This window comes from Bos javanicus, chromosome 1 (genome assembly GCF_032452875.1).
Source record: "Bos javanicus breed banteng chromosome 1, ARS-OSU_banteng_1.0, whole genome shotgun sequence".
Classification (NCBI taxonomy): domain Eukaryota; kingdom Metazoa; phylum Chordata; class Mammalia; order Artiodactyla; family Bovidae; genus Bos; species Bos javanicus.
In genome coordinates this window covers 147,693,252-147,718,178 of record NC_083868.1, presented here as the reverse complement: position 1 = coordinate 147,718,178, position 24,927 = coordinate 147,693,252, and positions in this window count along the sequence as shown.

The following is a 24,927-nucleotide window of genomic DNA, read 5'->3' as shown; positions in this document are numbered from 1 at the left end:
GTGTTGGGATACTTGAATATGATATGATTATGATACTTGAATATGATATGAATATGATAACCTGTTCTAAGCTTCCCTGATGACTCAGTGGCTAAAGAATTGGCTTGCAATTCAGGAGACACAGGAGATGCAGGTTCGATCCCTAGGTCAGGGAGATTCCCTGAAGGAGAAAATGGCAACCCATTCCATTATTATTATTGTCTGGAGAATCTCACGGACAGAGGAGCCTGGTGGGCCACAGTCTATGGGGTCATGAAGAGTCAGACATGACTGAGCAACTAATACTTTCAAGAAGAACTAAAGAGCCTCTTGATGAAAGTGAAAGAGTAGAGTGCAAAAGCTGGCTTAAAGCTCAACATTCAGAAAATGAAGATCATGGCATCTGGTCCCATCACTTCATGGCAAATAGATGGGGAAACAGTGAAAATAGTGGCTGACTTTATTTTTCTGGGCTCCAAAGTCACTGCAGATGGTGAGTGCAGCCATGAAATTAAAAGATGCTTACTCCTTGGAAGGAAAGTTATGACCACCCTAGATAGCATATTGAAAAGCAGAGACATTACTTTGTCAACAAAGGTCCACCTAGTCAAGGCTATGGTTTTTCCAGTGGTCATGTATGGATGTGAGAGTTGGACTATAAAGAAAGCTGAGTGCCGAAGAATTGATGCTTTTGAACTGTGGTGTTGGAGAAGACTCTTGAGAGTCCCTTGGACTGCAAGGAGATCCAACCAGTCCATCCTAAAGGAGATAGTCCTGGGTGTTCATTGGAAGGACTGATGCTGAAGCTGGAACTCCAATACTTTGTCCACCTGATGCTAAGAGCTGACTCATTTGAAAAGACTCTGATGCTGGGAAAGATTGAGGGCAGGAGCAGAAGGGAACGGCAGAGGATGAGATGGTTGGATGGTATCACTGACTCAATGGACATGGGTTTGGGTGGACTCTGGAAGTTGGTGATTGACAGGGAGGCCTGGTGTGCTGCGGTTCATGGGGTCGCAAAGAGTCGGACACGACTGAGCAACTGAACTGAACTGAACTAGCACTTTCACACTTTCTATTTTAACAACTTTTTTCCATAATAGCATTTGGAATCATAATAGCATTTGGAAACTAAGTCCATTTAATTGCATCTTCTGAGCAAGGAAGGGAGAATCCAAGATACCGTGTGAAGGTGATGACATGTATTAAAGTAACAGAAAATACATTTTTGGAAAAGTTTTGAAGAGTTGTATCTATTGCCTTTTAAATTACCTCTACCTCAGGATATTGTCACTCCAGGATAGCTCTTTTTGTGTGTTTGTTTGTTTTGTAATAATAATTTTTAATATGCTTTTTATCCAGTGTTTAAAGGTTACTTTCCATTTACAGTTCTTACACGTTATTGGCCCTGTTTCCCGTGTTGGACAATACATCCCTGAACCTACCTTATGCCCAGTGGCTTGTGCCTCCCACTTCCCTACCCCTATGCTGCCCCTCCCACCACCACTGGTAACCATTGGTTTGTTCTCTATATATGATCACTGGTTTGGGGGCAGGCTTGGTGCTAGAGCAAAAGGGAGAGATATTGTGAGTGTGTGGTAAAGTTTCACCCAGGGTGCGGCCCTAAAGGAGGCAGCAGAGAATTCTAGAGTGGGACTGAAGTTATTACCAACAAAGGTCAATTGGGGCTGAGAGATAATGAGAAATAATCCACCGATGTGGATGGAGAGATCAAGGGAAAACAATGATTTGGTTGCAAATTAAAAGGGCAACAGGTCTGAAATGCAAATTTCAACTAGACCGAGATACCATTTAATGACCATGGGATTGGTAAGCATTGGAAAATATGACAACATACTCTGACGACGAGGTTTCGGGGGCAAGTGTCACTTTGTTCACCGTTGGTAGGAATACAGCACAACACTCGTAGAGGGAAATTTGGCAATAGCTAGCAAAAGGACTTGTGGATTTACCCCTGGAGCCGGCAATACCATGTGAGGAAGACAATCCCAAAGATACTGGTGCAATCTGAAGTGATATTTGCATTCTTTATTGAAGCATGGTTTATAACTGTAGAAGTCTGGAAACAACCCAGATGTCTGCCAGTGGGCTGGCCGGTTGAACAAATTGTAGTATATCCGTAAATGAAGCAACTGTAAAAAGAAATGAAAAAGACACGCTGCTTCTGGAGGGAGTGTTAAGAGGAAGGATGCAGTTAGTATTTTGCATAAGGAAAGAAACAAGTACCAAGAGAGGTTCACGTGCACTTATTTGAAAGAACTGATAGAATGACATGGGGAGAAAAGTAGGGATGAAGATGGACAGTGAACTTTTCTGAAGAGGCCTTGAATAATAATATAGATCTGACTTTGGAACCAAGTTAATGTTTTATGTTACTAAACATTACACAGTAAAAATAAGATAAAATTAAAAAAAGTAGAGATATAGATGATCCTAATTCTGTATCAAGTGGCTGAAATAAATCACATAGAAAAAAAGTGATTTTACATGACAGCATTTAACTGCACATACATTATACATGGGAAATAGCCTACAGAGTGAGCATTAAAATTTTTTAAATACATTCTGCAGTTTTATTTTAATAATAGCACAAGTATTGTAATTTTAAAATAATTATTAATAATATATCTATATATTAATATTAATACACAGAACCATTTTAGGGCAAGGAAATCATGTTGGTAATGATACTAGGAGACCAGATTTTTCAGGACAGAGATACAAAATAAAATCAATAAATCAAGTAAAAATCCTGTGTGTTTTCATTTAAATTCAAAATAACATATGAACCCACACTCTATTTTTCTTTTTTTAGGAAATACATATTTCCTAGTGCCTTCTAACTAACTGGAAGCATCCTAATGTCTATCAACAGGTGATAGATAAATAATCTGTACATTGAAATACTCTCTAAAACAAAAGGAGTGAACTGACAGAATTCCTAGTTATATAGGTAAATTTCAAAAACACATTGAATGAAGAAAGCTGGGCACAAAAGACTGCATTCTGGGTGGCTCCATTCATATGATGTTCTGGAAGAGGCAAAACTCCGATAGAAGGTGGATACGTGGTTCCACGGGGTGGGGGATGGGAAGGATTGAAGGCAAATAGGCACAAGGGAAGATTCTGGGACTGTGAAGCTGGTCTAGCCAATACATTTTAATAAGGATATGGGTTTAATGAGGGTATACATTTGCTTGAACTCATCAGACGTTAACACTTAAAATTTATGTGTGTGTGCTCAGTTGCTCAACTGTATCAGTCTATTTGCAACCCTATGGACTGTAGCCTCCCAGGCTTCTCTGTCCATGGGATGCTCCAGGTTAAGGATACTACTTCCATTTCCTACTCCAGGGAATCTTTCCAACCCAGGGATCAAACCTGCATCTCTTGAGTCTCCTGCATTGGCAGACAGATTCCTTACCACTGTGCCACCTGGGGAGCCCCCAACTTCTGTACATTTGACTTCAACAGAGAAGACAGGAAAATCTGAGGGACCAGGGATTGGGCTTGGAACTATGTCTGCCAGTCCTGGGCTCTTGCTGCATATCCAAGAAGGGAATTTGTCCAGGACACAAGTGGGCAAGTGAGCAGGACATGGGGCCAAGAGTAACACGCACGCCCTGTCTGCCGTCAAAGGTCAGGCCTGGAGCGTTCTCAACTGCTTAAGAGGGAGCCATCAGGGAAAAGGCCACAAAGAACAACAGAAGTCCATTAAAATATGCATAAATAAGGGAGACAGTATGTCATGTTACAATTATCTTAGAAGAGGGTTTCCTGCTGGAATTAAAAGTTGTGAGAAAAGCATCTGTTTACTGCACAGTGTGATTGGGAAACAGGCCTCCCTAAACAGGATCAGGCCTCCAACCTTGAGGAGAACAGGCTGCCCAGCCATAGCAGGAGGAAACATGTGTCAGAGCTTGTCTGGGAAGGATTGCCAAGAGCTTTGAGGATGGTTTAAGAAGTGTGGAATTTTTTTTTTTTTTTTGCAGGCACAGGATTGATTGATTAATTGATTTTAGCTCAAGAGAGTAGTGTGATCAAGCTGTTTCAGCTTAGCTTGTTTTTAATTGAGGAAGATTATTCTCAGTAGTGGAAAGGATGTCAGGGGGAAGATGGAAGCAAGCTGGGCTGTTGGGAGTTGTCTGGGTGAAAGTTCTGTTCTAAGTGGAGACAGTGGTGGTGGGAATGGAAAAGATGATCTGCACTTGAGGGAAGTTTCTGAAGTGTTATTAAGAGCAGCCACTGGCCAATATGGTCTTCCCTGGTGGCTCAGCAGTGAAGAATCTGCCTGCCTGTAATGCAGGAGACTTGGGTTCAGTCCCTGGGTTGGGAAGATCCCCTGGAGGAGGAAATGGCAATTCACTCCAGTATTCTTGCCTGGGAAATCCCATGGACAGAGGAGCCTGAAGGGCTATAGACCATAGGAGTCACAAAAGAGTCAGACACGACTTAGTTGACTAGACAACAATATATTAGCCAACACGTCCATGTCCATGTGTGGAAAGAGATAAACTGGGAGATGGGGTCAGGGTGGGGGGGAGGTAGGAGGAACCAGGAAAGGGGTAAGTGAAAAATGATAGGGATTAAGGTTTCTGCATTGAAACATTGGGTAAATAGTGATCCACTCCACAGAGGCTGGAAACATAGAGGAAACTCAGGCTTGACAGAAAAAATAATGGGGCCTGGTATTGAAACTTGAGTTTGATTTACTTGTGGGGCATTCAGGAGTTTTAAACTAGATGCATGATATTAGTCTTTTACTATTAATAATCATTCTGTTTAGGGAGATAGTATTCAGTTCAGTTCAGTCACTCAGTTGTGTCTGACTCTTTGCAACCCCATGAATGCCAGGCCTCCCTGTCCATCACCAACTCCCGGAGTTTACCCAAACTCATGTCCATCGAGTCAGTGATGCCATCTAGCCATCTCATCCTCTGTCGTCCCCTTCTCCTCCTGCCCCCAATCCCTCCCAGCATCAGAGTCTTTTCCAATGAGTCAACTCTTCACATGAGGTGGCCAAAGTACTGGAGTTTCAGCTTCAGCATCAGTCCTTCCAATGAACACCCAGGACTGATCTCCTTTAGGATGGACTGGTTGGATCTCCTTGCAGTCCAAAGGACTCGCAAGAGTCTTCTCCAACACCACAGTTCAAAAGCATCAATTCTTATGCACTCAGCCTTCTTCACAGTCCAACTCTCACATCCATACATGACCACTGGAAAAACCATAGCCTTGACTAGATGGACCTTTGTTGGCAAAGTAATGTCTCTGCTTTTCAATATGCTATCTAGGTTGGTCATAACTTTCCTTTCAAGGAGTAAGCGTCTTTTAATTTCATGGCTGCAGTCACCATCTGCAGTGATTTTGGAGCCCCTATTAATAAAGTCTGACACTGTTTCCACTGTTTCCCCATCTATTTCCCATGAAGTGATGGGACCAGATGCCATGATCTTCGTTTTTTGAATGTTGAGCTTTAAGCCAAATTTTCACTCTCCTCTTTAGACTCCTCTAAATCCAAGTCTGTATTATAATAACCTGTGTCATAACAGACTTCTGTATGTTTGCCAGAAAGTTCCTTTTACAGGCATTCCAGGGATCATCTTGGTGTTGTACCACTCAAGAAAGAGACTTAGCTTTTACGCTTTTTAAATCGGTAGGTTTAGAATCCCAAGTTCAGCTTCATACTTTAATCACTCCTAAAAAGTATTGTGTGCTTCCTATATGCAACATACTACGCTGAGTGTTATAAGCAACGCAGAGAAATATAAGAACTGTGCCTTTGTGTAGAAATTAGTAACAGGCACCCAAGAAGCCCCCTGCCTGGAGAAAGCAGCAAAGGGTATATGTCGAGGATGGAGACTGATAGGAAAGCTAAGAGTTGACTTGGTATTTTGGACTTCCCTTCTGGCTCAAATGGTAAAGAATCTGCCTGCAATGCCAGAGACCTGGGTTTGATGCCTGGGTTGGGAAGATCCCTGGAGAAGGGAATGGCAACCCACTCCAGTATCCTTGCTTGGGAATCCCCGTGGACCGAGGAGCCTGGAGGGCTACAGTCTACGGGGTCAAAAAGAGTCGGAGATGACTGAGTGACTAACACATACACACAAACACACTGATTCAGAAAGTGGTATGTGAAGATGCCTTGGGATTAAGTGTTACCTATGTAAGGGAGAAGGTTCTGGAAAGAGGATTTAGAACAAAGAGAACAGCTCTGTGAGCTCAGGTTATTTGTTAAAGAGCTCCTTATCCAGACCCATCCCTGGGAACACCCCCTCATCATCCCCTAATCTGCCTATCTGCTGGATTCATTCCATTGCTTTGCAGACTTATTTGTGATCAGCCCAGTGGAGGCTTTGCAAATATGGTCATTAAGTGACTATTGAGGGCCTATCCTTTAGGCTTTAAGATCTAGGACTCCTGTCTTAATTGGGAAGTGCTTATTTGGAAAATCCACTCCTTCAGGATGTGATCAGAGACCCGATTTAGCCCTAATGATACTTAATGGCAGTGGCAGGAATTTAGTGGGGATGATAATTTCGTGTAATTGGGGAGCCTTCAGACGAGTTAAATGCTCCTGAGTGGCCTTGCACTGGGGCCTGTGTCTGAGTCAAACATGTGCTTCCTGTATGCATTTCTCCTTCTGCAGCTCTGATGAAAAGGAGAGATTCTGCAGAGCTTGTAGAGTTCTGGCTGATCTGCACTCAGCATCTGTTTGTGTGGTCCTCCTTTTAGAGGGTGTCAACAAGAAATTAAGAAAGATCTAAGAAAGAATTGGAGAATTTTATTCGAGCCAAATTTGAGGATTATAACCCAAGAAGAGCGTCTCAAAACGCCCTAAGAGTCGTTCCACCAGTTAGAAGTCAAGGTATAAGTTTTACATAAGTTTTACATACGTTTTTTTGAGAAAAAGATGCACACTCAGTTGCTCAGTTGTATCAGACTCTTTGCAACCCCATGGACTATAGCCCATTGGGCTCCTCTGTCCATGGAATTTTGAGACAGAGAGCTGTGCATCAAATGACGTATTATTGACAGTTTACACAATCCAGATCTAAGTGCCCTCGTGTTGGGTCATGTGACCTCTTTCAAGGTCAAGAAGGAAGGCTATCTTTTAAGGAGTTGTTAGGGTTAGGGTTATTGTTACTGGGAGAATGCTGCTCTTTGTGGTTGAGCAGGTATTCTGCCCATGGGGGAGGGTTGGCCTGATCTAGAGTGGTCTCACTCTGCAGAGGCCTGAGACAGGATTTCAGTTCTTGGCCAGAGATTGAGGTCAGGTCATGGCATTAAGAGCACCAGATCATAGCCACTAGACCAGTGGTTGATGATGGGGCCCTAACCCTTAGGCTTTGCAGAAATGAGTTCCCACAAAGGCAAAAAGTAGTGAAACAAGTAAAGTGTTTATTAGGAGGAAAGAAGAGTCCATATGGATACACACCTGGGTCAGGAGGAGGGGAAGCGATCAGAGAGAGAGTCGCGCCCTCACGGTAGTTTGAATCATCTTTATGGGGCATTTCTTCTGGGTTTCCTTTGACCAATCATCTTGCTTTGTCTGGTTCTGAGTCCACATTTGATACATCTCAGGGTCCTCCCATGTGTGTGCATGCACATCTCTTAGCCAAGAGAGGTTCCTACAAAGAGGCCTATGGGTAGGTTGACATCACTCCCCTTTTAATCTCCAAGAAACGTTTCTGTGCATGGGTAATCGAGAAAGTCTCTTTGGCCTCAAGAATGAGAAATATGTGGTCTCTGTCTTTTATCTGGGCAGGGCTCAGCCTCTCCTATTATCTTCCTGTTCTTTTCATCTTGGAGTATCTGTCTGTAGGGAACAAACCCCAGTTCTTCAGCCTGGGGCCCGTCTATCTCCCGCCTCAGGCCAATGCGTAATGCAGATACACAATGCACAGTGTGGTGATGGATGAGAGAGATGAATTTTTGTTTTAAATTCTTCTTGTCTTATTATAAAATATGAATTTTATTTCACAAGTAGCCCAGTACAGGTGCTGTCTGATTTAGTCTCAGGCACAATTTTAGTCTCAAGTTCTCTTCTCTTGTGTAGGTGATTACTTCTTTAAATGGGCCTATCATAGAGAGTTTTTTACCCCTTATATTTGTCATAAAGTGATGGGACTGGGGGCCATGATCTTAGCTTTTTTAACGTTTGAAAGCAAACAAGTGGAAGCAGAGACAGATTTTATTTTCTTGGGCTCCAAAATCACTGTGGATGATGACTGCAGCCGTGAAATTAAAAGATGCTTGCTCCTTGGGAGGAAAACTATGACAAATCAGCAACATCACTTTGCTGACCAAGGTCCACATAGTCAAAGCTATGATTTTTCCAGTCATGTACAGGTGTTAGAGTTGAACCATAAAGAAGACTGAACACCTGAGAATTGATGCTTTTGAATTGTGGAGCTGGAGAAGACTCTTGAGCATCCCTTGAACGGCAATATCAAACCAGTCCATCCTAAAGGAAATTAGTCCTGAATGTTCATTGGAAGGACTGATGCTGAAGCTGAAGCTTCAATACTTTGGCCACTTAATGTGAAGAGCTGATTCATTAGAAAAGACCCTGATGCTGGGAAAGATTGAAGGCAGGAGGAGAAGGGGCCAACAGAGGCTGAGATGGTTGGATGGCATCACTGACCCAATCAACACGAGTTTGAGCAAACTCCAGGAGATAGTGGAGGACAGAGGAGCCTGGCATACTGCAGTCCATGGAATCACAAGGAGTTGGACAGGACTTAGTGACCAAACAACAGCAACATCATGGAGCTTGGCACAAAAGAAGTGTGGAATGAACCAATTTTAACTGGAGTTGAAAATGACCAGGAACCTGCAGGACCCTCCTGGGGACAAATGCCCTTCCTGAGTTCCAAAGGGCAGATTCAAAAGGTTACTTATTAGGGAAGTGAGGGCATGCAGAAACAAAGGAAGAGCATTCAAGAAACAATAGTGCAGGCATAGAGCAGAGTCCTAGTTCCTCCCCAGTGAATATGCATAACAATCGGATACAAATCTTTGAGGTCTTCTATAGGAACTAAGGCCCTCACCCAGGTGGAGGATGACAACTTCAGGCTGAGCACAAAGTTCCCTAAACATTGCCCTGTTACCATACCACTAGCCTTCAGAAGAAAGACAAGCATCTGATGGCCCTTCCCAGAAAATTTGCATTTAAAAACTCTTCTCTGATTCAAATGTATTCTTTTTAATGGCCGAGTAATACTCCATTGTGTATATGTACCACAGCTTTCTTATCCATTCATCTGCTGATGGACATCTAGGTTGCTTCCATGTCCTGGCTATTATAAACAGTGCTGCGATGAACTTTGGGGTACACGTGTCTCTTTCAATTCTGGTTTCTTCAGTGTGTATGCCCAGCAGTGGGATTGCTGGATCATAAGGCAGTTCTATTTCCAGTTTTTTAAGGTTCGATGCACGATACTGGATGCTTGGGGCTGGTGCACTGGGACGACCCAGAGGGATGGTATGGGGAGGGAGGAGGGAGGAGGGTTCAGGATGGGGAACACATGTATACCTGTGGCGGATTCATTTTGATATATGGCAAAACCAATACAATATTGTAAAGTTAAATAAAATAAAATTTAAAAAAAACAAACTCTTCCCTGAAAACTGTGGGGGAGTTTGGGTCTTTTGAGCATGAACTGCCCCTACTCCTTGCTTGGCTCTTGCAACAAACTCCAGGTTTTGCTCTATGAGTCCTCACTGTGCATCAGGCACAAAGAACCTGGGTTTGACAACAGAGCTGCCCCCTCCAGCTAAGAATGTTGTCGGTCCGTGGTGCTACCTTTGTACATATCATGATGAAAATGTGATGTAAAAAAATCAAATAAGCATACCACTGGTTATACACACATATGAGTATTTTGCTTTGGGAAATGCTATCATATACCAGAAGGCATTTCCCCTGTGGATAGAGGAGGAAGAGAAGTGATGCTCACATCAGACACTCACTGAGCCCTGACTTGGCGCCATATGCTATACTAAGTGCATGGCATGCATGTCTAATTTGCTGGGCAAGATGAACCTTAGGTAGAGTTTGGTAAATTCTCTAGAATAGTGTTTTGATCTAATGAGTTGCTTGTGCTTTTTCTTCTGTGAAAAAATTGTGAAGCCCTAGTTTAAAAATTGGAGCCAATACAATCTATGAGGTCTCTTGAATTAGACCTCAGGTGATGCAAACTTCCCTCCCCACCCCCTATCATCAGGCCATGTGTGGACTCTGTTCCTTCTGGGGGCTGATGCACAGCCAAACTGGCATGCCAGACTTCAGTGGGAGGATCTGACTGACCCTCTGAGTCAAGTAAGCTCAGTAATCATATCTGTCAACAGGCCAGTATTTTTCATGGATGAAACACCCACGGCTCAGCGACTGAAGCTACTGTTCACAAGGCTGCGGGTGGCAGTTGGCTGGTGTTAATGCACTTCCACAGGTTAAAGACTCGGATGGAAGGCTGACCGATGTTAATGTCACTGCAAATAAGGCCTGGAATTGCTACTTGTCATCACGTGGTTTTGGGGCTTCCTACTTCATGGTGTCATAAAACCAGAGATGAGCAAGACTGGCTTGACAATCTAGGCTTTTCTAAGGCTTAGCAGAGGTCAGGGTATTTTCTTCTGTTTCACACAGAAAGCATACTGTGTTTCAGACCTGTTTGTTTCAGAATTACTTCACAATCTTGTTTTGCAAAGTTCCTATGGGCATCACCTAATTTTTGAGAAGTGTGGGCACCTGTTATCACTGAATGCCATAGATTGGATGTTTGTATGTCCCCCAGATTCATATATGAAAAGCTAGTCCCTAATGAAGGACTTCTCTATAGCTCAAATGATAAAGAATCTGCTTGCAATGTGGGAGACCTGGGTTCAGTCCCTGGGTTGGTAAGATCTTCTGGAGAAGGAGATAGCAATCCACTCCAGTATTCTTGCCTGGAAAACCCCATGGACAGGGGAGCCTGGCGAGCTGTAGTCCATGGCGTTGCGAAGAGTCAGATGTGACTGAGCAGCTAACTACTACTGCTGCTAGTCCCTGATATGATGGGATTTGGAGATGGGCCATTTGGGGAGGTGACCATTAGGTCACGAAGGTGGGGACCTCAAGAATGCTTTGAGTGCCCTTATATAGGGGCCTTTAGAGGGCCCCTTCACCCCTTCTACTATGTATGGACACAGTGGGAAGACCAGGAAGAGGGCTAGCACCAGATATGGCATCTGCCAGCACCTTGATCTTACAATACTCACCTCTCAGAACTGTGAGAAATAAATGTTTATTCTGTAAGTCACCCAGTCTCTGGTGTATTTTTTAGCTGCTGGAACAGATTGACACATTTGAGTCCAGGATGATGGTGGTGGTTGTTTCATCATCTCTAAGGAGGGAGCAATGCTTGGTTTAACCACTACATTTACCCTTAAACTTAAGCTCATTTTAGAGAGGCAAGGCCATGACACTGGTGTTGCCATAGAAACCGGTGACTCATAAGTGGAGGACTTTTACCTACTACGAGATGTGACCTGTGAATGTCTTCATAGTGCCTCCGCCTGTGTAGTTCACGTGGCTCAGTTGTAGGTGGAGATTTTAACGTGAAATTAACCTGACAGTACTTTAGGTTACACTGTTCCCCTCGTATTAACAGTATTAACTATACTGTAGGTTCCTTAAGAATGGATCACATGTAGGCACATTTTAATGGTAAGGCAAGGTTCAGAACAATTCAGAAAAAAGTTTTATAGTAAGGGTCAGTATAAATGGACAGTAGGTATGAGAATGTTCTGGAGCATGGAAATAGGGGAAAGTGGAAGAAATAGCAAAGGTGCAGGTTGTAAGCTGTGGATGATGGCTAATACAGCCTTGGTGATTTCTATTTACTGGGAGCTGCACTGAGCCTTTCACCTGAATTCTGCTGCATTATCCTCACCACTGTCTAATGAGGTGAATACTATCCTTAACCCCATTTTACAGATGATGGAACTGAGGCACAGGGAGGCTAAGGAATTTACTCCAAGTCATGCTGCTCTTCATTGCTAGAATTGGGACTGGTATCTACAACCACTGCACTCCCCTGACCTTCCAGTGTGAAAAGGGAGTGTATTAGAAAGAAAAGAACTCAAGAGACATAAAGGACCCAGGAGGGTGAGCATGGGAAAATGTGACCTTTATTGAGGTGAAGGGTAGAATTACATTAAGAAGAGAATTAGAGAAACATCAAGATGTAGGATTGGAAACATCACATAGCAAGGTTATCCAATAGTGAGGGAAGAGTGTCTACAGATGCCCCTCAGTAAGGGATTCGGCCTGAGGACACTTGCTGTATATGAAGCTCTGGGCCTGGGGGACAACCCTTGAGATTCACCTTGACCTCTGTGTGACCTCACAAGTCATCTCACCTCTGATGCTCACCTGCACAGGTGGAGATGGAACCGTCTGACCCTGAGAACCGTCCTGTTGTAACTTTCTATTCCGGCTTTACACTTCAATTACTGGGACTTCCCTTGTGGTCCAGTGGCTAAGACTCCACCCTCCCAACACAGGGGACCTGGGTTAGATCCCTGGTCAGGAAACTGGGTCCCACAGGCTGCAGGTAAAAGATTCTGCATGCCACAGCTAAGACCAGGTGCAGCAAAATAAATAAATAAGCACAGAAATAAATACAATATTAAAAATAAAATAAAATTCAATTCCTTTTGCACTTTCTCTGTGACTTGTATTTTGTAGTTTCCTTCTAAAGCCTATTGACCGCATGAAAACAGAATTCAATTCAATGTAATGATAAAATCTTCATAGAGTTTTTAAAACAATATGTTAGATTTTAAGCATTTTAAAGACATGATATTAAGTGACATTGAAAGGAAAATAGTCGTTTTTTACATGGACAAGGAAAGATCCCCTTTCCTTGCTTTTCAAAATTTTATTTAATGAAATTATATGATTTTTCTTAAATATGAAAGAGGAAGCAAGCTTCCCTTCCTCAACCAGCTTTCAGTCCAGGCCATTGTTTTCACAGTTTTTGAAGTTGTTATTATTATTATTGTCCCTCTAAGGAATCTTTTTAGGCATTTTTATTAAACTAATCTCACACCTTGCTTTAGGTCATTTGGGTACTATAACAAAATGCCCCAGAAAGAGCAGATGGTAACTGCTCACACTCCAGAGCCTGGAAGTCCCAGATCAGGGTGCTAGCATGGGGTGTGAGGGACCACTGATCTGATTCATAGATGCTGTCTCCTTAGAATGTGCTCACAGGTGCCCGGGTTGAGGGAATGCTCAGGTCTCTTTCATATGGGCCCTAATCTCATTCCTGTGGATTCCACCCTCATGACCTATTCACCTCCCAAAGGTCCCACCTTAGAGTGCCATCACTTCTGGAGGTTTGGATTTCAACATATGAATTTTGGGTGGATACAAACCCTCTGCCCAAACATAGCACCCGTCCATGCAATTTTAATATTACAGATGTACTGCATATGAATTGTACTGCATGTACATTTGTGCTTCAGACACAAAGAAGAGGATGATATCTTTGATCCCTCTTCCTAAGAACTGTTTTTTACCCCCTTGAGAGTCTGGAAAGCAGACCTGGAGTATCTGAGACCAGGGCACATGTGACAGAGGTCAAGCGATGCGTGGTGGGGAATACCATGGGACTGGATCCGTGGACGAGGCAAAGAGGCAAAGTTAGTCGGTCAAGTTCGAACTTTCGGAATTGAGTTCAAAGTTCAGATCTAGAGCTCACTGAGAAATACCAGTCAGAAGAAATCCCTTCACTGATAACAAAATGTTCATTTTCAATGAAACGTTAAAGTACCCCGGCAGACAACAACCAGCCAAAGTGCTTACGCGTCTCTTTGCTACACTCTGTACCTGTCCATGCTACGAGGTACACGGGGCCATGGACCTGGCTTTCATGCTTTGATATCTAACAAGGGATGCTCCACCCAACAATAATTATTGACCTTCAATGTCTCACTGCAGTGTATCCAGACTAATTATCCTGCACGTTTCTGGATTCTTTCATCCTTTCATTTTTAGCCAGTTTGAAAATGAGGCCCCAAGGGTGCGAGCGGATCCACACAAAAAAAGCAGGAAATATTAATCTTTCTCACTCTTCAAACCTTTTTCTTACAACGAGGATTTTTGGCTTTGCATTTTCGTTGATGTTTCTGCTTGAGGGTGTGATGGGAGCATGAGGCAAGATTTTGCAAGACTTGTGTACGTGTTGACAGAATTTAATGAATTTATTAGATGGAACCAACTCCTGTCAGGAAGGAAATCTAATTGGATGGCACTGGCATAGAACAGACACAATTGTGAATAATGAATGCATTGTATGTTTATATAGATATTTTGAACAGTAAGAATCTCAAGATATGTCTGAAGTGCAGCTTTTCATTTAGTTTTCCTTGTCCTTTTTACTGTTTACAGAGCCTTTTTAAGAGGTGATCTTCTCCTCTTAAAACATTGGCAAAATATAATTTCCTTTTTACTAACCTAATGGCACTAAATTGAATCCCCTTAATTCTACCTAGTTAGAACATGTGCTAAAAATTAGAACATAATTTTTGTGTTAAATAAATTGATCACAGAAACTCCTATTCTGATTCTATTTCTAGTGTCAGTTTTTCTCAAGTTTGGATTTGCCTGTTTTATCCAAATTGTGGAAAGGAAATTAGCTATGTCCAAGTTTAATGAGAACTGTTTAAAACTGGGAAAGAACAATGTGAACAAAATTCTCTCTCCTTAGAGCCTGCACAGGGTTAAGTATGAAAGTCCCTCTATTAAACAGACTTGGTATTTCTGAGGTGGGGTGGGGTAACCAAACTGAAGCCACAACAACCTTTGTGACATAAGTCACAGCACAGTTTCAAAAATTCCTGTCTGTTCCAGTCAAGTGGAGATATTAATAAATCCATACACGGAACAAAAGGGACCTTTCAGGCAGGCATTATATTACTGCTTATATGAGATATTAAGCATTCATAATATCTTTTAAAAATTGCTTTTTTGGAGGAGTTGTATTACATCAGTAAAGATGGCAATGATGGCTTGGAGGCCTACGGACTAGGATGTGTATAAGTTGGTGGCTGGCATCAGTTTTGGAGAGCGCCTCCAGGAGATGACTAGGTGGTATCTTGGTGACTGTCAGGTAGGAGGGTTAGCTTGTTAGGGTAAGTAAAGACCCTTGAGACTTCTAGGGAGGTTGTGGGGGGATAGGTGTGCTACGAGGGGAGTTTGATAATATTTTAAATGCATGTATATGGCACCATTCTTGGTGAAGTCATAATATACTGAAAAAAAAATGTCTAGACCATCTTCTGGGGAGATAAAATGTTTCACCAAATTATATTTAGAAGTTCCTGAAAAAAACTCATAGCAATAAAAATTTTTTTTGTTGTTTAATAGCAAGAACCAGGCTAAGCTCATCATTTGTTGTTTTAAGTCTGATAGCTTCTTAGTGATCAGGTCTTTTCCTAGGGAGAGGGTACTGCTTTGGATACTATAATTTCACACCAGATGCGAGCATATGGTAAGGTTATACCCACATTTTATATTTCTACTGGCTCTGAACTCTTTAATTAAGGGACGGTGCTTATGCAGTTTTGGATTTCAGAACTGGACAAACTGTTGTATCCAGTATATACTTTGGAATCGACTGCTTGGTTTCCTGTACAAGACCTTATATTTATATATCCGTCACTGTGAACTTTCATAATTTTCTTTTTTTTTTGCATGGCTTGTGGGATCTTAGTTTCCTGACCTAGACTGAACTAGTTGAACTAGACTGAACTAGGGACTGGACTAGAGCCCTCTGCAGTGAAAGCGTAGAGTTCTAACCACTGGACTGCCAAGGAATTGCCAAGCTTTTCAATCTCGACTCTTCTACCCAGCTGCCCTCCCAACTTTTTTTGAAAATGTAATTAGTATGTCTTTTGTGTTTCCATCTAACTTGATGATAGTCAAGACCTAAATAATTAGTGAGTGTTACACATTTGTAAAATTTCAATACATGCAACAGGGTTGTCTTTGAAAGGCTACAAAATGTAAATAATGAAATAGAAATTACTAGACAGCAACCATTCATACTTTTGTTCACCCACCAGATGTTTACTGGGGACTTAATACATTCCAGGTACTGTGAGCATAAACGGATGTCACCCTCCCTTCATGGAAGCTGGCAAGGGAGATAGTCTGCATCAAAGGACAGACCACACAAGTAAATGCAGAATCAGAACCGTATGAGTGCTGCCAGTGGGTGGGACCTGGTATAGGGGACTGAGAACAGGAGCTCAGGGAAGACCCTCCCAAGAAGTGATAATTAGACTGATTCTAAGGGGAGGGAAGGCTTCATAAGGGGGACTGTTGGAGTCATAGTTGAAGGCAGAACAGCACTTGATCGTGCAAGAAGAGGATGAAGAACTGAGGTGGGTCCAGGCTTTTCAGGCCCTTTGAAGGCACCAGAACAGTTTAAGTCTTTAGTCTAAGGACCAAGAGAAACAAACCAGTGTTTTAAAAAAGGTTGTTACGAAGAGTTCAGATTTGCATAAACAAAGATCGTGCTGTCTACCTGGAGAAGTTATTGGAAGGAGGCCAAGGTGGATGTTGAACGACATCAAGAACCTTAGGGAGGAGTTGGGCAGGAGGTGGTGGCAGCTTGGGCTGGTGCAGAGGAAAGTTGATGAATGTAAGAGGTGTTTCTGAATTCTTTATTGGAATGTAATTCAGTAAGTTGTTAAAAATGGGTTCTCCTCATTCACATTTGACTTGGGTTGACACATTCTGGAATTTATAATTTAAGGTTTAAAAATGTAGACAATGCAATGTTGTTGAAGAAGCTGACTGGACATTACTAAGGTTCTTGACCCTGTTGTGCTCTTTTTTACCTGCTTGACCTTGGGCAAGTTGCTTCCTCTCTCCCAAGGCTTGTTTCCTTATCTAGTAAAAGGAGGATGGTTCCTTTCCAGGGTCCATTTCAAACATAAAATCCTCAGGTGGATTATGTGGTCTCTTTTCACACCTTCTCACATCACAGACTTTCTGATTTCCTTCCAGACACTTTTTATCCCATGCCAGGGGCTGAGTATTTGGGGCACTTTTTCAACTTCTAAACTTTAAAAATGTAACAACCTGACCTGGTGAGAATATTAGAAAAACAGGGCATGAATGGCAGTTGGAGTCTTACCCAAACTGAACGTCATCTTCACTAGACATAGGACAGAGTTTCAGTTGACAAAAATTGGAAACAAAAACACTTAAGTGTCAAAAGCTAGATCAGTAGTGAAATGTATGAATCAACTGTAGCATATGCACAGAAGGGAATACTATGCAAAAATGTACAAAAATGAAACTGAATGAATCACTTTCACAAGCAACATCATTGATGAAAGCCACAAATGACATTGAGCAAAAGAAGTCCACACCGAAAGGTGCGTTCTGCATGATTCCATTTGTATGAAGTTCAAAAACAGGGTGAGGTCGCAGTGGTGAGCAGTCAGGATGGTAGTTACATTTAGGGGCAAGCAGTAGGCCTGGAAGGGGCTCAAGCAGTGCCCCAGGGTGCTTGGGCTATACCCTCTCTGGATCCAGGTGGAAGTTATATGAGTAGGTTCACTTTGAGAATCTTCATCGAGCTATAAGCTATGATTTTGTACTCTTCTGTGAATTTGCTTCAGTAAAAACATTTTCTTTGAAAACTGGAAGTTGAAGATTTAGTTCTCACAAACGACTATAAAAACAGGGTTGTCTCACTGGAAATAGACTCGACACTGCAGAACACAGTTATAAATACACTGGAGAGGTGCAGGAAACATATCATTAATAAAATATCGGGTTATTTTTTGCATCTTGTGCAATTTTCACCAGTTGACAACTTTTCTACATTCATAATGTACAGGGATGTCTTCACTCACTTCATATATATTCAGTTTCATATCAAAGCCACCTTTTATGAAAGATAAAATACAAAAGGTACTTAGACTATACATCTGGAAATAGCAAATGGACTTAAAATATAGATGTTAAAAAAATGTTGGCAAGGATATGGAGAAAAGGGAACCCTCATACATGATTGGTGGGATTGTAAACTGATGGAGTCACTGTAGAGAACAGTATACACGTTCTCAAAAAACTGAAAATAGAACTACCACATGGCCCCGTTATTCCACTCCTGAGTATTTATCTGACAAAAATTGCTAATTTGAAAAGACACATGCACCCCAGTGTTCATTCCAGCATTATTTACAATTGCCAAGCTAAAGAAGATGTGATGGCATATTACTCAACCCCCCAAAAGAATAAATGTTTATCCAGTTGCAGCGACATGGATGGTCTTGGATAGCAATATGCTTTAGTGAAATAAGTCAGACAGAGAAAGACAAATACTGTATGATATCCCTTATATGTGGAATCTAAAAAATACAAAAAAATGAGTGAATATAACAAATAAAAGCACATTCACAGATACAGAGAACAAACTAGTGGGTACCATGGAGAGAAGGAAAGAGTAGGGTCAACATAGGGGTAGGGAAGTAAAATGTACAAACTCTTAGATATAAATAAGCTATCAATTTAAGGATATGCTGTACAACACACGGAATATACTCCGTGTTTTATAATAACTATAAATGGAGTATAGCCTTAAAAAATTGTGAATCGCTATATTATAGGCCTGCAACATGCAATGGACAGCAGCTGCACTTCAATAAAAAATAAAATCTTTCACATAAAAAGAAATAGAGATATAAAAAGATACAGACAAGCTGATAAGATGAAAGAAGCAAATTGCCTCACTCAGTGTTGCCGAATGTCCAGCTGCAAAACCACAGACCTATTTACTTAAATTATTGGCACCTACAGGCAGCCTTGCATTGCAGTCAAGGAAAATGGCTGAGATGCTGCTGCCAGATCCGTAGTCCACATCTCTGCTGGGTTATGTTTGATCTCTTTGGAGGGAGGCTGCACAAAACTTCCTGTATGTCGATGCTATCACTGTGTTTGCCTTGGGTTCTCATTCCCCATGTGTGTGCAAACATGGGAAGTTAAAAGCCGACACTCAACAGTGACTGCCTCCCTACTCATGCTTGTGCAATTTCTAAACTGCAAGTCTGATAGACTGTAATGAAGAAATGGACGATGTCTGAAGAGTGTTTGTGGGAAATCTGCATGAAGGAGCCTCCACTGAGCCTGTCTGTTGCAGCTGCCTCTGAGTCCCCCTGGATGACCCAGTCATCCAGATTTTTAAAAAGTTCCCAGATGATGCTCCTGTGCAGCCAAGGCTGAGACCCGTGGCTCTCATCAGTGTTGTTCCTGCTCCCCCAGCGCTGTGCTGAAGCCCAACCTCTGTCCCGTTGATCTCACTCTGGACACTTTTGTGGCATGTCTCTTCCCAACGTGGTTCAAGAATGTGGAGTGGGTAGTCTGAGATTGTTGGGGGGTAGTTACACAGTGGAAATTCGCAAACTCTACACATCAGAGCTCCCCCGACCCCACTCCCCTCATCCTAAAACTGGTTGTTGCACTCATCTCACATGCTAGTAAAGTAATGTTCAAAATTCTCCAAGCCAGGTTTCAGCAATATGTGAACTGTGAAATTTCAGATGTTCAAACTGGTTTTAGAAAAGACAGAGGAACCAGAGATCAAATTGCCAACATCTGCTGGATCATCAAAAAAGCAAGAGAGTTCCAGAAAAAAACATCTGCTTTATTGACTATGCCAAAGCCTTTGACTGTGTGGATCACAATTAACTGTGGAAAATTCTGGAAGATATGGGCATACCAGACCACCTGACCTGCCTCTTGAGAAACCTGTATGCAGGTCAAGAAGCAACAGTTAGAACTGGACATGGAAAAACAGACTTGTTCCAAATAGGAAAAGAAGTGCGTCAAGACTGTATATTGTCATTCTGCTTATTTAACTTATATGCAGAGTACATCATGAAAAATGCTGGGCTGGAAGAAGCACAGGCTGGAATCAAGACTGCCAGGAGAAATATTGATAACCTTAGATCCACTCTTATGGCAGAAAGTGAAGAAGAACTGAAGAGCCTCTTGATGAAAGTGAAAGAGACTGGAAAGGTTGGCTTAAAGCTCAACATTCAGAGAACTAAGATCATGGCATCCAGTCCCATCACTTCATGGCAAATAGATGGGGAAACAGTGGAAACAGTGTCAGACTGTATTTTTTGGGGGCTCCAAAATCACTGCAGATGGTGAGTGCAGCCATGAAATTAAAAGACGCTTACTCCTTGGAAGGAAAGTTATGACCAACCTAGATAGCATATTGAAAAGCAGAGACATTACTTTGCCAATGCCAACAAAGGTCCATCTAGTCAAGGCTATGGTTTTTCCAGTGGTCATGTATGGATGTGAGAGTTGGACTATAAAGAAAGCTGAGCGCCAAAGAATTGATGCTTTTGAACTGTGGTGTTGGAGAAGACTCTTGAGAGTCCCTTGGACTGCAAGGCGATCCAACCAGTCCATCCTAAAGGAGATCTGCCCTGGGTGTTCATTGGAAGGACTGATGTTGAAGCTGAAACTCCAATATTTTCGTCACCTGATGTGAAGAGCTGACTCATTGGAAAAGACCCTGATGCTGGGAAAGATTGAGGGCAGGAGGAGAAGGGGACGACAGAGGATGAGATGGTTGGATGGTGTAACTGACTCAATGGACATGAATTTGAGTAAACTCTGGGAGTTGATGATGGACAGGGAGACCTGGCGTGCTGCGGTTCATGGGGTTGCAAAGAGTCAGACACGACTGAGCGACTGAACTGAACTGAACTGAAGCATTTACAAGCACCTCACTGACTGCTTCCTGATACACGCTAGTAAAGTAATCCTCAAAATTCTCCAAGCCAGGCTTCAGCAAATGTGAACCGTGAACTTCCTGATGTTCAAGCTGGTTTTAGAAAATTCAGAGGAACCAGAGATCAAATTGCCAACATCCGCTGGATCATGGAAAAAGCAAGAGAGTTCCAGAAAAACATCTATTTCTGCTTTATTGACTATGCCAAAGCCTTTGACTGTGTGGATCACAATAAACTGGAAAATTCTGAAAGAGATGGAAATACCAGACCACCTGATCTGCCTCTTGAGAAATTTGTACACAGGTCAGGAAGCAACAGTTAGAACTGGACATGGAACAACAGACTGGTTCCAAATAGGAAAAGGAGTTCGTCAAGGCTGTATATTGTCACCCTGTTTATTTAACTTATATGCAGAGTACATCATGAGAAACGCTGGACTGGAAGAAACACAAGCTGGAATCAAGATTGCTGGGAGAAATATCAATAACCTCGGATATGCAGATGATACCACCCTTATGGCAGAAAGTGAAGAGGAACTAAAAAGCCCCTTGATGAAGGTGAAAGTGGAGAATGAAAGAGTTGGCTTAAAGCTCAATATTCAGAAAATGAAGATTATGGCATCCGGTCCCATCACTTCATGGGAAATAGATGGGGAAACAGTGGAAACAGTGTCAGACTTTATTTTTCTGGGCTCCAAAATCACTACAGATGGTGACTGCAGCCATGAAATTAAAAGATGCTTACTCCTTGGAAGGAAAGTTATGACCAACCTAGATAGCATATTCAAAAGCAGAGACATTACTTTGCCAACAAAGGTCCGTCTAATCAAGGCTATGGTTTTTCCAGTGGTCATGTATGAATGTGAGAGTTGGACTGTGAAGAAGGCTGAGTGCCGAAGAATTGATGGTTTTGAACTGTGGTGTTGGAGAAGACTCTTGAGAGTCCCTTGGACTGCAAGGAGATCCAACCAGTCCATTCTGAAGGAGATCAGCCCTGGGATTTCTTTGGAAGGAATGATGTTAAAGCTGAAACTCCAGTACTTTGGCCATCTCATGTGAAGAGTTGACTCATTGGAAAAGACTCTGATGCTGGGAGGGATTGGGGGCAAGAGGAGAAGGGGACAACAGAGGATGAGATGGCTGGATGGCATCACTGACTCGATGGACGTGAGTCTCAGTGAACTCTGGGAGTTGGTGATGGACAGGGAGGCCTGGTGTGCTGCGATTCATGGGGTCACAAAGAGTCGGACACGACTGAGCGACTGATCTGATCTGAAGAGAGGAACAATAAAATTCATTTGGCTAAAGGTTAGGATGTCCACATACGAATGCCACATGATATTGAGGCTGCATGTGCTTCCTTGCTCACCTACTTGAACAATTTAGACACCAAAGGCAATTAACAAATTGTACCTCAACATTCAAAAACTTAAGATCATGGCATCTGGTCCCATTGCTTCATGGCAAAAAGATGGGGAAACAATGGAAATAGTGACAGACTTCTTCTTGGGCTCCAAAATCACCGCAGATGGTGACTACAGCCATGAAATTAAAAGACAATTGCTCCTTGGAAGAAAAGCTATGACCAACCTAGACAGCATAATAAAAAGCAGAGGTCTGTCTAGTCAAAGCTATGGTTTTTCCAGTAGTCAGGTATGGATGTGAGAGTTGGACCATAAGGAAGGCTGAGTGTCAAATAATTGATGCTTTTGAACTGTGGTGTTGGAGAAGACTCTTGAGAGTCCCTTGGACTGCAAGGAGATCCAACCTGTCAATCCTAAAGGAAATCAGTCCTGAGTATTCATTGGAAGGACTGATGCTGAAGCTGAATCTTCTATACTTTGGCCACCTGATGCAAAGAGCTGTTGTTCAGTTGCTCAGTCGTTTCTGACTCTTTGTGACCCCACATACTGCAGCACACCAAGCTTCCCTGTCCTTCACCATCTCCCAGAGCTTGCTCAAACTCATGTCCGTTGAGTTGGTGAAGAGCTGACTCATTGGAAAAGACTCTGATGCTGGGAAATATTGAAGGCAGGAAGAGAAGGGGAGACAGAGGATGAGATGTTTGGATGACATCACCAACTCAATGGACATGAGTTTGAGTCAACTCTGGGAATTGGTGAAGGACAGGGAAGCCTGGCGTGCTTCAGTCCATGGGATTACAAAGAGACATGACTGAGCAACTGGACAACAACAACAAACTTCAAAGTATAATTAGAAATAAGGAGGAAGGGTTTCTCAAACAAGTCTTGTGTTAATATATCGAGAAGCCTTTTCTCACCTCTTCTCTCACATTTTTCCTCTTAGTTTTTCTATCTTTATCTGAAAGATGCCAAAGAGTTGAAAGCAAATCTTTATAGAATACACCATCTGTTCCTTGTGCAAAAAACTGAAGAGTCATGACCTGGGGAGTTAAAGGGCATTCAAAGGTTGTCCTGTCCAGGAGCTGTAAGTATGGTCCACATGATCTAGGTGCTACCAATTCCCGTCTTTCTCATTAAAAGGACACTCAGGGGCTGGTGTCCCAGTGAACTCCAAGGCAGGAGAGGCAGAAGAAGGGTCCCAGAGGTGTTCCAGGCCCACAGGCCAGGAAGCCTCCTGTCCTCAACCATCCCCAGTGCAGCCAAAGCAGGGCAACAGGGGTGGTCACAGAACATAGGTGTCCCCTTCGGTGGGTGGTTTGCACCTTTGTGGAGGGCGGCTTGCTGCTTTCATCCAGCCAGTCCTTTAGAGAGAAGATCCCCTTCTTGAGCTAGCCCGTGAGTGTTCCAGGAGGCAGAGGATAAAGCCCCAAAGAAGGCAGCCGTGGTCTAGAACTTCCTGTAGCTTCAGCAGCAGCCCTAGAGACCTCTTCCAACCACTTGAGAGCCAGAGAAAGTGGAGACAGGTAGGAGATATCCCATGGGACAAGTTTGCCTTTGGTGAGGGTTCTCTGGTCGTCCACCAGTGGGGAGCAACTTTGTCTAACTGACACCATTGATTCATGGTTGACTGTCTTTTCACGTCTTACTCTTGACGTCTTCAAAGAAAGTACTTAAGGGACTTCCTTGGTGGTCCAGCAGCTAAGGCTCCATGCTCCCAATGCAGGGGCCCCAGTTTGATCCCCTGCAGGGAATGAGAACCCACGTGCTGCAACCAAAGATCCTGCATGCTGCAATGAAGATTGAAGGTCCTGTATGCCAGGACTAAGACCTGGCACAGCCAAATGATTACATTATGTAAAAATAAATTTTTTTTTAAAAGCCTGTTACTTAAATAGAAGACTGAAGCTGGCATAGTAGGGTGACCAGTCATGCCAGCTTGCCTAAAGAGTGTTTGCGGCCGCGTGAGAATTTCAGGGCTAAAATCAGGAAAGCCCTGAACAAACCTGGATAAGTTGGTCAGCCCACAGTCAAATTTCCAATTGGGAGAGTTATTCAGAGTAGAAAGCAAGCACTGTCAAACATATCAATCACATCAATCACTACCGTGGCACCTTGGTTACCAACTGCTAAATTCTCCACCTGAGTCGTCTTGTAACAGAGACCTCTCTGAAAGCTTGAAAGTCCATGTCTGAGGTTGTATTCTTAACCAGTGGACATCAGGACTCCAAATGAGGGCTTCCCTGGTGACTCCGTGGTAAAGAATCTGCCTGCCAACTCAGGTGACATGAGTTCGATCCCTGATTGAGAAGATCCCACATGCCTTGGAGCAGTTAAGCCCTGGCGCCATAACTACTGAGCCAGAGCTCTAGAGCCTGGAAGTCAAAACTAGGAGCCCACATGAGGCAACTCCTGAAGCCTTCATGCCCTAGAGCCTGTGCTCACCAACAAGAGAAGCTACCACAGTGAGAAGCCTGTGCACCTCCACCAGAGAGTAGTCCCTGCTAGTCACAACCAGAGAAAAGCCCACACAGCCCCAAAGACTCGGCACAGCCAAGAATAAAAAAATGCAATTATATTAAAAAAAATTCTGAAATGACATCAGCCTGATAGACGATGTAATGGCTTTGAAGGGAGAAAAGGCAAAGGAAAAGAGCAAAAAATAGGAACAGCAATGATAGGTGATCTTAGTTAAGCAGCCTAAGGAGGAAGATGCAGAGCTTCTAAATTCTCACACTGCCTGACTGGAA